At 36.5% G+C, this 13,180-nt stretch overlaps 2 protein-coding genes across 3 annotated transcripts in view; one reads left to right on the top strand and one right to left on the bottom strand.

The window, feature by feature from the left end:
- MCU (mitochondrial calcium uniporter) overlaps window positions 1–13,180 on the top strand; it is a 160,865-nt gene that overhangs the window by 16,791 nt on the left and 130,894 nt on the right. The window lies entirely within an intron of this gene.
- The window catches only part of jv (javelin), a 110,252-nt gene that overhangs the window by 9,803 nt on the left and 87,269 nt on the right, over window positions 1–13,180 (bottom strand). The gene's annotated exons all lie outside the window — the stretch shown is intronic.

Raw genomic sequence — 13,180 nt, 5'->3', positions numbered from 1 at the left:
TAGGGTTCCATACCTCAAAAGGAAAAACGGAACCCTTATAGGATCACTTTTTGTCTGTCTGTCTGTCTGTCTGTCTGTCTGTCTGTCTGTCAAGAAACCTACAGGGTACTTCCCGTTGACCTAGAATCATGAAATTTGGTAGGTAGGTAGGGCTTATACCAGACATTAGGGGGAAAATCTGAAAACCGTGAATTTGTGGTTACAGCACAAGAAAAAAAAAATGTGTTTCGAACAAATATATTGCTATTTTCGACATTCAAAGTAAGATTGCTTTATCAAGTGGGGTGTCATATGAAAGGTACCTGTACATTCTAAAACAGATTTTTATTTATTTTTATACGTAATAGTTTTTGATTTATCGTACAAAATGTCGATAAAATACGATTGTAGTACGGAACCCTCAGTGGGCGAGTCTGACTCGCACTTGTCCGGTTTTTTTTAGGTTAAGGGTCACTTACTGACCATACAATCACAAAATGCTGACAGATCCAGGTGGAGCTTCGATCGCAATCTTGAGGGAAAGTTTTTGGCTGATATCTCGGAAACTATCCACTTTAGGGCAAAAGTTAAGTAAACCATTATTGTAGAAAATAAAATGTCGCATCTTTTGTTTCCTGTAAGCTTTTTTGTAAAACTTACCGTTTACGATTTATGGCCGATTTAATGAACCGGTTCATATTTATTATTATTTTCGTACATTCAAACATCGTCCTAACCTCAGCTTGCCCGGAATTACTAATCAACTAGAGGTAAGTATAGACGTAGTAACAAAGTTGTCTTTTGCATTATTTACAAAAGATATTCTCACCAATTTTGCAGAGTTGATATATTTTATTGATCCAGATTTCTTATATTGATAGTATATTGTATTGTGTGATGACTTTCGCCATTGTGTATATTCAATTTTCGTTTTGTTAGCAGTTCATAAAATTCGCCTCGCTCTGGCTTTCAAATTATAATCGAATGTGGACAATAAAGTTAACTTTCATAATAATAAGTTACGGGACAAAAGCGCGTTTCAGGCATAAAATAGCCTTACATGATTCTGAATTCTGATATAATAATCATCGTTTCATCGTGAATTTGGTTATAATTCGGCTTATACTTAGTTTTTATACCTTGCAATATACAGAAATATAGGTCTGGCACATATTTCGAAAATCGATGGACGTTAGGGTCCCAAAGTGCTAGAATGGCATCCTCGCACCGGAAAGCGCAGTTGAAAGACCTGTCTCTAAATCGACAGATGACATCAAACGAGTCGCAGCTTAGGGAGCTGCTGGATACAGGCGGTGCAAAACCGTGGCGGGTGAAATTCCCTACAAGAGACCTATGTCCAGCAGTGGGCGTCTTTCGGTTGACGATGATGATGATAATGATGACAGAAACATACAAACAAGAAGAAAAACAATTGCGATGGGGTGCAAAGGTGACTTTATCACTTAGGCTGAAATCTATAGGGCTTACCTTGGGCGTACTTTGACTTTGCTCAGAAAGTCTTAGTTAAAAAGAGACATTTATTTATGTAAGAGATGTAGCGCTGTCTCGTTTTAACAGTGTCTTAAGTCTGAGCAAAGTCTAAGCACTCGCTCTATAGATTCCAGCATTACAGTTGTACCTACACTATCATTTATCGTGAATTTGGTCGTAATTCGGTGTGCACCTGCTGTTGTACACTATCACAAAACTCATAAGTTGATTAACTAAACTAAGAAGATGAAAAACACGCTGTCCTTTTCGGCAAGTAAATTGTGAACCGGCTTTCATTTACTTTACTTTTGTTTTAGTCTTGTGAATCATGAAAATAACATCTCTTATTTCGACGCTCGGATCACTGACCCATACACCAGACACACATAGTAACTTTTTCCCAGAATTACTACAAATTATTACTACTGTATAGTAAGAATCATGTTTTTCCCTACTTTAACCAGTGGCTCTACCGCGGTTGTTTGACAGCTACAATGTCACGATCGCAATCATCTCTGATTGGTTAATGCTCGCTCACTATTGGCTACAATGCATTGTTACAACAAGAATCGCACAAATTCAGCTAATCAGAACAATTGAGATTGTAATAATGATTGATGCAGGTTTTAGACAATCGCCCTACAGGCCTGTTTCACTCTTGGTAGGTACTTGTGCCACGGACCTACAATCGCGCTATACCTTATTATATATTCTGTGCTTTAACTATCACACTAATATTATAAAGTTGAAAGTTTGTGTGTGTGTGTATCTGTGTATGTTTGTTCCTCTTCCAAGCAAAAACTACTTACATGGATTTGGGTGAAATTTGGAATGGAGATAGAATATGCTCTCGATTAACAGATAGGCTACCTTTATCCCGGAAAATCAAAGAGTTCCCACAGGATTTCAATACCCTAAATCTACGCGCTAAAAAGTTTCATACAGAAGATGTTTGTATACAGTACAGTACAGTACAGTACAGTATAGTACTTACTACTAGCAAAACCATAACGGAAATATTGTTTTAATGATGTAGAAGAAAAAAACACTCACTTTCTCTCCAGCTAAAGTAGATATAGGTACGTACTACCCGTGCGCGATAAGTTGAGACTCGCCTGGAATGCAAATCTCCGCCCGCTTGCCCTGTAACTTCCCCTCTAACTTCCCCTCAAGCTCCCGTGTTGTACTGTAGACAACGCCATTTTTTTAACATCTTAGTCTCGTACTTGCTTACGTCACGCAACGACGACGCGCTCCGATTTTTGTCTACAGTACAACCACACGTCTGTGGCGTCACCGCCCCCTGGTCTCAAGTTATTGCGCATGAGTAGTACTTTCTTACTAGTTAATCTTACTAGTACCTAGCAATCATCCTCATCATCATCTCAACCCATCGCCGACACATTACTGCGAAGTCTCCTTTCAGAATGGGAAGGGTCGCCTAAGTGCGGATTGGCAGACTTCTCAGGCATGCAGGTTTCCTCACGATGTTTTCCTTCACCGTTAAAGCAAGTGATATTTTAATTGCATCTAAAACGCACAAAACTCTGAAAAGCTATAACGAACGAAATGAGCTCCGCACTTCCAGAACTAAAGGTCGTCGTCTTAATTAGGAAAAAAAGGCTATCACCGCTAGTAGTAATAATGGGTAGTAAAGTAACCAATATCTATAGTAGGCATGCGACAGGTCGAGATAGCAATCAGAGTGGGGACGCCCCGCACAGCTTTCGCGCTAACCCGGTGAGAGATAGCACGGGTGACATGCAGGTGTGCGGGGCGTCCCTCCGCCTCATACCCCGATTGCCATCTCGACTTGTCGCGAACTATACCTAGTAGAATAGAATAGAATAGATTTTTATTCAAGTAAACTTTTACAAGTGCTTTTGAATCGTCAACTAGTTTAATTTACCACTAACTCGGAGAAATGCCCACTTCTGCATAAAAATTTGATATTATTATTTTCTTAACTACTACAGCGTAGGTACTTTTATAGAAGACTTTTCAAAAGCTCAGGTGTGATACCGATCAATACTAGAGGCTTCAAATAAAAATCTGCTTTCAATTTCCTATTTCGAAAGTCGACCTCACATTAAGTAGGTAGGTATTCTGGTAGATCTCTTGTCACAGTTTTATATTTAGAGATGTGAATATACTTTTGGCGTGTGGGCTATGTCTTATTTTCAGACATCGGCGAATAAAAGTCGTTCCAGTAAACATTCTTGACTCATTGATGTGGATTGCTCTTTGTCAGTTATTTTATTGGTTCACTAAAAAAATATTGCCACTACATGCTAATTGGTATCAGAATTCAGTTGCTGGGATTGCTAATTGTAATAATCTATAATATATAAAAGAAAAAAGTGACTGACTGACTGACTGATCTATCAACGCACAGCTCAAACTACTGAATGGATCGGGCTGAAATTTGGTATGCAGATAGCTAGGGTATTTATCGGGTATTAATAGATAGGGTGTTTATCGGTTAACGAGGATGACGAAGAATCAGCTAACATAATATGTAATAGGTACCTAATTGCATTGCTCTTCTAGGTATCCGAGTGACCGACTTTCTTCCGTGATACTCTATTTGCGATTCGTGTTCGCGCTGCATTTGAATTCATCAATTATCTCGTTACTGATGGGTAACAACAATTATAATAGATTTCATGTTACAAAGTCAAAGTCATTTTTTTTGTTGCGAGATAGGCGTGCGCTTGCTATCAAGATGCAAGCTATCTTTGTACCTAATAGATGGGCCTTAAAAAGCTAGCAGACAGAATGACATACCTACTTTCGCATTTATAACACAATATGATGTACATTTTTTATTATTGAATAATAAATCCATTTTTGATAATTATGTACATCAAATTTTAATGTATATAACGGGTACATACCACGATTAATACGATAAATAAAAACAAAAATTAATCGTGGTATGTACCCGTTACATACATTAAAATATGTCGTTAAACCACGAAATAATCTTAAAATCATTAATTTACTTACATCAAAGTTAAAGTTACGATGGTCCCAAAGTTTCAATTTCCAAACTAATCTCGGGCTGAAAATATAACTTACAATTTTTTAGATGGTATTCGATTTAACAGGAAATCTTCAAGGTCATGAGCTTTTTATACAACGGCAAAACGTCGCATTTTTTCTTAGTTGTCGCTGTAAACGTTTCTTTTAATCGATAGTTTCAGTTGTTAATGAAAATCGTAAATGTTGGTGGAGGAAAAATGGAGATTGGACTACTTATTTTGCACCATAATGACATTGTTGTAAAAAATAGTAGCGATAAAGTTATCACGTGCCGGTAACAAACCAGTTATTTTACATAATATATAATCATCTATCAGTATTTAAAAACAAGTTTATTTTTACAGATACCGGATGTGTCGACAACAACTGTTCAAAATTTCAGCTCAATCGGAAAAACCCGTACAGCATTACAATATTATCTACCTACCTGCGTACCTATAATAATTTATGTGCGATATTGAAATAAGTAGTTTTTATTTCATACTAGCTGATGCCTGCGACTTCGTACGCGTGGATTTAGGTTTCTAAAAATCCCGTGGGAACTCTTTGATTTCCCAGGATAAAAGGTAGCATATGTCACTCTCCAAGTCTTTAACTATACCCATGCAAAAAATTACGTCTATTCGTTGCTCTGTTGCGACGTGATTGAAGCACAAACCAACAAACAAACACACTTTCGCATTTATAATATAGGTACTGACAAGCCTATCTTTTAAAATAACATCAAAACTCAATTATCTCCCAATCATCAATTCATCAAAGAGATTATCTGATTCTATCATCGGTTTGGGATGGTCATTCTGTCATCAAATATTCATCTATGTACCTAGTTTAAAAATACATATCATCATATAAACTACTAAATACTCATATTCATCGCCACATGATAAATCGCTCTTTAATAGTTTTGCATAGAATTCAGATCATATTCTCACTTTTGGAACTATCAAACAGCAGCACATTAGGTTGTAACTTCAGTTTGTTATAAGTTACCACGTCTTGGTACATGAGATAGTTTGATAATATTCCCTAGTCGCCCAAGACTTCACTAACGTGTTACTAATGGTATATTTCTAGAATGCTAGAATATTGTCGAAGCTCTAAAACTTATCTCTATTGAGTGTCATTCGATAATCTTTGTCACCAAAGCAAACTTTCTGTAAGTTCTATAATAATTTCTGTAGATCTCTCGTTGTTAGGTGTCTATTAAAATCAAACCTGTCGTTGAATAGTTTACAACGTAGATTGTTATAGAGATTCGAAACAAGGTTGTGTTTAGATTTATAGATAATATATTAATTGTTATTCTAAGTAGTTTGTAAAGCATCAATTATTGATTGATTAAAATGTTTTTTACAGATCATCCAGCTTGTTTAAATCGTGAATTGTCTTTATTAAAATGTGATTAAAATCATTTCATTTAACGACTCTATTAAAACTTTCTGAAGCTAATCAATCATATTCTTTATTTACTTGATTACATGTTCAAAGAATGATTGTAACAATTAATGGTTTCAATGTAACTAAAAATATACCTTTTAATCAATCAGCCTGTTTGCGTCCACTGCTGGACAGGCCTTCCCGAGATCCCACCCACCACCTTCCTCATCCACCCACTTCCTGAATCCCGATACCATTCTTAGTCACTATGTATGTCAGGAACTGCAGAAATAGATTTTTGCTATAGAGATAGCTTGCGAAGAAAGACAAACCTAGGTAACTTTTTATCCCGACGAATCAAAGAGTTCCTACGGGATTTTTAAAGGCCCATTTTTTTAAAGGATTTTTATGAAAGGTACAGGGCAGCTTGCATCCTGGATACGAATAAAGGATACATTTTATTCCGGAATTCCCTCAGGATTTTTGAATACCTCTATTTCGTCATATATAAGACGTATTATTAGATATTGCTCCTTCATAGTATTTGGGCGTTACGTAGTTACCTATGTCTGGAACTGTCTCAGACAAAGCTCCTTAAAACTTTTTCGGGTTATATAACTTGGTAAAATGCAGTTTGAGAAGCGTTCTGTCCTCACAAACTGCCGAAGTTCGTTAATAATTCCCGCAGGCCACGCCTGACGACTCTATCTTGTATCTGTTACCTATTTAACTTGCGAATGGATTAGTTTGAGACTTTAATTACGAGATAAGGTTGAGCGCGGGTTTAACACTGGCCTATATATTATAATGTATAGGCTCAGTAAATATTGCTAACCTATATTAATTTCTACCACGGGATTTCGGGCTTAATTGACCTGAACAGATACCATATATCCTTCGAGCTTTATGTGAGACTTGTGTTCCTAATTTACTATCTATTATTACTACCTATATAAGTATAATATAAAGTACTAGATGATATCTACGACTACCTCCACGTGAATTAAGGGTGTTTAAAAATCTCGTGGGAAGTCTTTAATTTTCCGGGACAATAATTATAAAAAATCGAAAACTATTATGCGTAAAATTAAAGAAAACTTGGTTTAAGAATCTACAAGTAAAGCCCTTTCATATGATACCCCACTCGGTACGGTGATCTTACTTTGAAAGTTCAAAATACTAATTATTTGTTCATGAACACATTTTTTTTGTGTTTCATTGTTTTCGGCTTTTTTCATTCATGATTCTAGGTCAACGGTAAGTACCCTATAGGTTTTTTTGACAGACACAGGAGACAGACAGGTTCCTTTTTCTTTTTTAGGCACGGAACCCTAAAAAGGAAAGTAATTGCAGCACTCAAGCAGCAAAAGAGCATTTTCTATAAAAACCAGCTATTATGCTCCAGTCATGTCGTTATCTATAGCGTCTTGTACGAAATAAGATCTCTGTTGATCGATCTAGATATTACCGCTGTTGGCTGCCGACCTCTTTTATCTTGATTAATGGAACGTTGAAATACGTTGAATTTAGCTTTGATTTCGGCTTTTCGAATGCGTACAGCGTACCTAATATAATATCTCGACGAAATTTGGTGTGTCGCCTGTGGAGTTAGAGACCTATTTGTCAATTAACTTCGTTCGAGCACGTTATAGATAGTCTACCACGTATTCTGAGACCACGACCGGCTTATTACTCTAAACTCTAAACCTATGTTCATAAAGCCGATTGTGATTTAATGATCTAAAAAAACAAACGGGCCGAATTGAGAACCACCTCCTTTTTGGAAGTCAGTTAAAAAATGGGTATAATTTCGATGATTGAGAGACATTTTTCATACTCAAGAGTTAAGTAATTCTAGATTTAACTGTATTTTCATTTTCATCCTTTATCCCGAAGGAACCGTATTTTTTTGCGGGATAAAAATATCCTTAATGTGTTAATCCAGAGTGTTGATTATAAAAATGCTAAATTGCATTCAAATCCGTTCAGTAGTTTCAGCGCGATGCGCGAATAGACGTTTCAAAATGATTTAAAAACATATATTATAGTATATTTTATTAGAAAAAGTTCTCATTTCAGATTTTTTACGTAGATGTGTTCCATAACCATTGCATGTGATTTTCTTAGAAATAGTGTAAAATAAAGAAATAGCGTCAACCGTTTTTACAGATCATTAAAATATTTTATGTGCGAAAGTGAATGAAAACAACGCATCATCAGAAGACGATTAAAGATAATTTATTTGCTCTTTGAAAATAGTTAAACTGAGATTTTATGGCACAAAATAACCGTTTCATTTGTTTATCGTTAAGCTAAAAGTGTAAATAAATAATAAAATTGTGTGTTGATTTTATCTGCATTTCATCATGTTGAGGAGTTTGAGGAAAGTTTGATTATTTTTAGGGAAATTGAGGTAGGAATCAGTCAAAAAGTTGTATTGGTTTTCGTGAGTTTCAATAATATTTAATTACATTTCACAAAATTTTCGCTAGGGGTATAGGGGGGGTTAGGGCTTGCTGGCTATTTTGATATCGAATATCCGTAAAGTGTGTCTGTCAGTCAGTTAGCTTTTTACGTCCCATTTGTTAAACTGATTTCGATGAAATTTAGTACAGGGATAGCTTACACCGCGGGGACTGACATATAGGTTGACTGACATATTTTATCCCGGAAAATCAACGAGTTCTCACGGGATTCTTAAAGGACCATCCGTTAAACCCATTTTATGAAATTTGATACAGGGGTGGCTTGAATCCCAGACACACATAGGCTATTTTTTATTCTGGAAATTCGAAGAGTTTCCACGGGATTTTTAAAAAAATCTTTATCATCTAGTAACTAGTTAATTTAAAAAACCGCAAGAGAGTGTGGTGGTAGATTCGTTTTAAAGAAATACATCTTTAAAAAAAACTTCAAAAGCGGGATTAGTTTTTAACAACCCCAACCGGAGCGTGGTGGCAGATTACGAGTCCCCAATGTAATACGACGAAGATAAATTATATATTTAAGTAGTTGAAATTTCGCCTGAAATTATGCTTTGTGTGATTATTATAATAATTACTCATAGTCGAGAGAATCCCGAACTAAGCGTGTCTTCTGTTGGCTTAACATTTGTATTTGTAATTTGTACGAGAAGGTAACTAACTAGGGTCTAGGTATATGTACGAGTAGAATAGCACGTACCCCTTCGGCACTCATGCAAGTCTTATCTCTTATGAGAGAGAGAGAGAGAAATACGAAATGTGTAGTAGGTAGGTACATGTAGATCATCGAAACAGAGATTATTGGATTCAATCAATTCAAATACTACTGTATCGTATGAGACAAAACTTGCAGTTTAAAATCATGTAAGTATATTGGTCCAACTTAATTAAAATCGATCCACTAGAATCTCACATTCCCCTGTTTTTCGCACGAATAAAGACGATGACAAGACCGAGTCGACAGAAAATTAAATCTGCCTTTGAAATATTTACATAAATCTTGTTCGCAAAGAATACGGCTTAATCAACGGTCTTGTCCTTAAGTGTGAATTCAGTCCTTTAAAAATTACATTACAGAAATTCAGTCCGAAAGTACAGTGTCGGGACTAAAGTACGCGAAAAGAAAATTTTGAGAGAAATTTTCAGGATGTTTGCGTTATGTTGAAGAACTTTTCAACATACCTAACTTTCCGCTTTTCTCGAATTATATTCCTTTAAAATTTATTTTTAAAGTTGTGGTGCCTACTGGTTAGCGTCAGCCTCCTAGTCTTGGCCAGGGGTTCGATATCGTAACTTTTCGGAGTTATGTGCGAAATGTGGTTTTAAGCAATTAATGGTGATGGAAAACGTCGTGAGGAAACCTGCATGCCTGAGAGTTCTCATATAGTATAATTTTCTCAAAGGTGTGTGACTATGGCCCTTCTCATTCTGAGAGGAGATCTGTTCTCAGTAGTGTGCCAGTATCATCATTATCATCATGGTGATGATGATGATGATGATGAAAATTGCTTCCTTATTTTCTTCTTCTACTTAGCGTTTCTCCAGCTAGGTGGGGTCCACTTTCCTACATTTTGCTGCCTGCCCACTTTGCCCGGTCTTGAGCATCCGATTTAGGTAAGCAGTCATTGGTCAATGGTCATGGTCATCAGTCAAGACTGCATTCACGACGTCTAGCCAGCGCTTTCTTGGCCGCCCTTGGGATTTGGCTGATTGATAATGAATCAGTCTTCTACAATACAGTGGGTTCTCTCTCCTATTAGATGTCAATAGTTAATAGTCAATAGTCAAACGTTCCAGATTTAAAATGAATTCCTACCTAGTACCTACTATCAGTTTTCAAGGCAGCAGCTGCATGTATGTCGTTGAATCGAATTGAATATTATAGCTAGCTTTATGCAATAAAAACTTAATTATGGTTGCCTTCACCCCGTTTTATTTTAGCTGCGGTCACAACGAGCTTTGAGGTCGAAACGAGATCATTTGTACAGACTGCGCTGAAATGCTTTATGAATTTGATTTTAATGAAGGTACGCTACGCTACGTCAGTATGGCCGTACCAAAATTTTACTGATTCGAATTTTATTTTTACTATTTTGTTAGGATATGGAAAGATTTGACAGCTGCATTATTAACCCAAGAAAATTCCTACCATTTCATGAATCCGTCCATGAATCGTAGAAGACAAGTAATCACATACACATGGAAGAACATAATATTTTACTGTATGCAACGTATATGCTGCTTTTATCTGCACAGGTAAATCGGAGAACCCTGATTGTAAGACCGATAGCTTGAAAAATTCAAAAGCGTTTCGAAAAATCATATCTATTTGAATAAGAAAAGTTACTATTTAAATTCTTTGCGATTGCCGTCATAGGAAACTTGTAGGTTGTTTGCGATTTGCAATCGATACTGTATGTATGTGGTGACCTATACCTATCGCATCTTCGAGGAAAATCGTTTTTAGCCGTGAGCGTCGTGGCGTCGCGTCGCGGCGCTCAGTCGACAGTCACCTTGATTGATGTTTGATCAAGAAAGCAAATACTTAGTTACGTATTTTGTAAAGTTTTTTATTTTTAAAAATTATGTGCGAAACGACTTAAGGTCGACTTCTGAAATCGACAGCAAGTGGCAGCGACTGGCGACAGCGACAGACGACTCTATTACCGCGACAGAATCTACTGTTGTTGTCACCTGTTGCTATGGTTGGTTCGAACCAAGCAGCATGCGTCGCCACAGTTATTTCTTAAATCAGTTTCTTTGATACGTAATGTAATGTGAAACCCGGAATTCACTTAAGCGTAGTAGAGCGAGGATATATGCAGACAAATCAGATTATTGCTAGATGACGTGAAAAATTCTCACGTCATCTATAAATTATCTAATTGGTTTGCTAAACACATCTCCGCTTTAAGGATACCGGGCGTGATATATAATCATACCGGGCCTTAGATAGGATGCTGACAGAGCTTCAAGAGCTTTTGAACCAAGTGTTGTACGCATACGTGTTGTCGCTCTGATGTCATCGCTACTACTGGACACTGGTGTGTCGCGGTGATATGGCAAATCGGTCGCGACAACAGGGATTTAACAGCAGTGTCGCCGTACCTACTCGGAAAATATCTTCATACAAAGTCATAGAAAACGTATAGAAACCAGTAGTGTCGCTTGAGTTCGGCGGCACGGTCGCTTATCGCTATCGCCAGTCGCTGCCGCTTGCTGCCGGTCTCGGAATCGAGCCTTTAGACCTTTTTACCTTCACTGTTTAAAATATTTGTCTAACTGTACAAAAAATATTGTACAATCTTTACCTTATTTGGACATAAAAGATGTCATACGAGGTAAAGGCCTCATTATAAAAAGCAATAAAAACGTGTTCTGAAAACTCTCCTTGAACACGCACATAATGGGTGACCCCACTTTGACCCGCTCTGTACAAAATTCAAAAAATATAGGTAACCTTAACATCATTTTAAGCAAGATCAGTCTTACAAAATTGTCTAAAGGAATTAATGAATTAGGGGTATGAAAATGCTGAATGGTGTCGCTAAACCATTTGTTCGGTTATTAACGACTCTAATTGGTTTCAAATCAAATCCGACCTCGATCGATTTCAAGCGAGAACAGGCTCTAGTATTTATAAGTACTCTACAGTGTTAATTGGACGTGCTTTTATTTTAGAATTTTCAAATTGGAAAATAAAATAAAATACCTATAATCCTGATTTTTATTATGATCGCCATAAAATCTAAATGCATTCACAATTCACAGCCAAGCTCTTAATTTTGTAGCGATAATGTGAAATGCATGTTTGTAAATAATGGATGATTTATTATTCAACTCTTCGACTCTCAAGATGAGTGAAAATGAAGACTGCACCATTAGATTAGGAGTTCGGGTAGATTGGAATTTTTCGTAGAATTCTGCATCAAACTATCGATCCTCTACAATGTGGAAAACATTTTTAAAGTTACTAGTACGTAACCGAGGTTAAAATCTGTTCTAATGTTATATTTGCTAGAAACGAATTGACGGATAATGTCATAGAATCATAAATATGGACATTACTGAATACCAGATAAAATGAACAAATAGAAATACTACTCCGAGTTTTATGTTTGAGAGTAACTAGAGGCCTCATGAAGAGACTTTCAATTAGAAAAACGTAAACCATTTTTTTTCTTGAGTAGGTATCTAATTTAGAACTAATTTAGAATCTAATTTAGATTGAGGTTCGGTACTGTATAAAAATCGCATCGGTTTACATTTTTAACAATCATCATCAAGTAGGTAATTCTTTAAAATTATCTATCTTCCGTTTTTTACACACAAATAATATAATAAAAAACAAAAGTTATGATTAATTGATTGCTTTTTTGTTGTACATGTGAAAAATAATAGACAGTTTTTAATCAATACAGAGCAGCATTAGAAAGTGTTTTGTCGCTTGATTGAAGAGGCCGTACTAGGAACAAAACTATTGGGTATTGTTTTGTTTTAATGTAGTGCGGGATAGGTCAAGATGGCAATCAGGGTATGAGGCGGGGGGACGCCCCGCACACCCGCACGTCACTCGCGCTATCCCGCACCGGCCGAGCGGGTGTGCGGATTCAGTCAAGTGAGAATAAACGCATTTCTATTTTTTATATCCCAGATACATAGGAAAACCAAGTTCTCAAAAACATTTACTCAAGTAAATATTATCTTAGTCCGTCTTTGCGCTGTTAACTGTATATCTATCTCATTTCCTTACAGGAACAACTGAAGTTATTATATTGCTTTATCCAGGTTTTCTGCTTTTC

Source organism: Maniola hyperantus, chromosome 5 (assembly GCF_902806685.2).
Source record: "Maniola hyperantus chromosome 5, iAphHyp1.2, whole genome shotgun sequence".
Lineage (NCBI taxonomy): Eukaryota > Metazoa > Arthropoda > Insecta > Lepidoptera > Nymphalidae > Maniola > Maniola hyperantus.
This window is presented reverse-complemented; position numbering and strand designations above follow the sequence as displayed.